Here is a 2,849-nt window from a genome sequence, read left to right on the forward strand (position 1 = left end):
TTGTCGGGGTGTGTGGTGTTGGGGTGTTGTGGGGTGGGGGGGGGCGGGGGGGGGGGGGTGAGGCACATGGACACGATGACACAAACATTTAAGGGAATTGTGGTGTAATGCAATGTTTAAGCTACAGGTTATGTACTTCAGTATGAGAGTCATAGTTCAGAACTACAAAAAAAGAAACCAATATCAAATGCTACTTCTAAACAAAATCTCACTGAAGCAAGTGAAAAAATTAAACAAACAAAAAAATACCCCACACCACTGTCAGTAGAGACACTGAGTTAGCAAGTCATGTTCAGTAACGTAGGTTCTCATTCAAGGCTGCAGTGGCTTCAGCCTTTACCATCATCATCATCAACTTTATTTATAAAGCGCTTTAACATCAGCCACAGCTGAAACAAAGTGCTGAACATTAGTTAAAAACAAGAAAAGAGCAGAAAAACAAAGCTACAAAGCCAAGCACACAGTGAACTAAAAATCAGTTTAAAACACAATAAAACAACGAGTTAAACAGATAAAATCAATACCAATAAAAATTAAAGCTACAAGCAGCATTGAAGGTCCTCACAGCAAAGCACCACTCCGGCCTTAGTGCAACCGCGGGAGATCAAGCGACTCTGCGCAGTCGCCATCGCGATCGCTCTCGCACCTGTCCCCTGCTCGTTCACCAGGTTGCGCATTCGCCGAACCGTTGACATCACCTGCGACCGCGGGAGCTCAAGCAACACCTCCCAGTCGCCATTGCGAAAGCTCTCATGCGATTCCTGCACATGTCCACCAGGGTGCGTATAAGCTAAATCTTTGCAATCAACTTCCGCCCATATCAGTATGAGTCCGGCTGCAACCTTACAAGTTTGGCTAAAATCCGACCTTCCAGACAGGAGTTATTGTCACTTCCTGTTTTGTCACGAATTTAAAGGACTTCCTATAGGCTTTTCAACATGTCATATGTGGTTATCAACAGTTAGCGAATACAGTTTCAGTCTTAAATCTTCAGATTCACAGATACCGGTGATTCTGTACTGCTTGTCCTGTTGGACCTCACAGCCGCCTTTGACACCATCGACCATGAGATCCTCATTGCTAGGTTGGAGCAGTGGGTGGGTGTCACAGGATCAGCCCTCAATTGGTTCAGATCTTACCTCGCTGACAGATATTTTTGTGTCTCCATCAAGGATTTTAGTTCCGCAAAGGCAGAGTTTAAATGGGGGGGTTCTGCAGGGGTCCATCCTGGGTCCCCTCCTATTCTCTTTATACCTGCTGCTGCTTGGTGCTATTTTTCGGAAACACAACATGCCCTTCCACTTCTATGCCGATGACTGTCAAATTTACTTCCCCCTAAGACACAATGGTACATGCTCTATTCAACCGCTGCTCAACTGCCTGGCTGACATCAGGGACTGGATGGCTTTAAATTTCTTAAGTTTCAATGAAAAGACGTCTGAAGTCATGTTGTTCCCTCCCAACGACACGATCACAAACCACTGTATCGACCTCTCCGCTCTAACCCTGTCAGAAAAACAAAGAGTCACTAATCTGGGCGTGATAATGGACCCTTCCCTGAAGCTTAATAATCATGTAAACATGATTGTTAAATCATGTTTCTTCCAACTGAGGCGGCTGTCTAAACTGAAGCCCATATTGTCCAAAAATAACATGGAGACAGTAATACATGCATTCATTACATCTAGGCTTGATTACTGCAATTCACTCCTGTTTGGTATCAGTCAGACCTCCACTGCACGACTACAACTGGTCCAGAATGCAGCAGCCCCCGTTTTAACCAGTACAGGCAAAAGAGAGCGCATTACACCAGTTTTGGCCTCACTGCACTAGTTACCGGTTCACTTTCGAATCCAGTTCAAAATACTCATGTATGTCTACAAATCACTGAACAGTGTGCCCCCCCATCTCTCTGATCTGCTACAACCGTATGTCCCACCACGTTTCCTGAGGTCAGCGGACCAGTTGCTCCTCACAGTTCCAGGAACTCGTCTTAAGCGCAGAGGTGACAGGACCTTCTCTGTAGCAGGACCAAGACTCTGGAACAAGTTACCTCTGTTTGTCAGACAGGCCCCCTCCCTCTCGGTTTTCAAGTCCCGTTTAAAAACTCACTACTATTCAGTAGCTTTCAACACCAGATGATCTGTGTTTTGAACCTGTATGCTCCACACTGGTTTGTTGTCATTATCTGCATCGTTTTTATCTCTATTTTCTGATTTACTTCATTTTGTATTTTGCTTGGTGTATTACCTGTTGTATTGTCTGTACAGCACTTTGGTTGGCCTTGTTGCTGTTTTAAGTGCTTTATACATAAAGTGGTATGGTATGGTATGGTATGGTATATCTTATACAGTGCCAAGCTGGAAGAGTCACCCAATAATCGTTTTTTCTCTGAGTGGGCCGGGCTTAAGTCAAGTCATGAACCAACAATATTAATGTCTACAAGTGTGCACTGATGAAGCACAAAAAAATCTGGTCCAGATCAGATGATGTATCACTGAGATATAACTGTTGGAATAATCTAGGGGGCGCACTGGAGTGAAATGTTAAACAACAATACCCATGTGTGTAGAAGTCCTCACGGATTACGCACAATAAATCTGGTGCAGATCAGAGTCAGAGTCAGAGTTTCTTTATTGTCATTCGCACCTCATGTGGTACATGTGGTGGAGCGAAATTATGTACACAGGGTCCCAGTTACATCCAACAATAAAATGTATAAGAAAAACAGTAATAACATCTAAGATATGAACTAAGAAAAACATCAACTAAATATACACTAAGCACTCATAACATAAAACATTGAACATCAGCACAAACATGAACATGAGTCTGTGAGCAGATGTGCA

The 2,849-nt window shown here is 43.7% G+C and overlaps 1 protein-coding gene across 1 annotated transcript in view; it reads right to left on the bottom strand.

The window, feature by feature from the left end:
- usp48 (ubiquitin specific peptidase 48) overlaps window positions 1-2,849 on the bottom strand; it is a gene marked incomplete at its 5' end in the record, with an annotated part of 242,914 nt that overhangs the window by 63,509 nt on the left and 176,556 nt on the right.

The sequence above is a fragment of the Nematolebias whitei genome, chromosome 7 (genome assembly GCF_014905685.2).
Source record: "Nematolebias whitei isolate Nwh7 chromosome 7, NemWhi1, whole genome shotgun sequence".
NCBI classification, from domain to species: domain Eukaryota; kingdom Metazoa; phylum Chordata; class Actinopteri; order Cyprinodontiformes; family Rivulidae; genus Nematolebias; species Nematolebias whitei.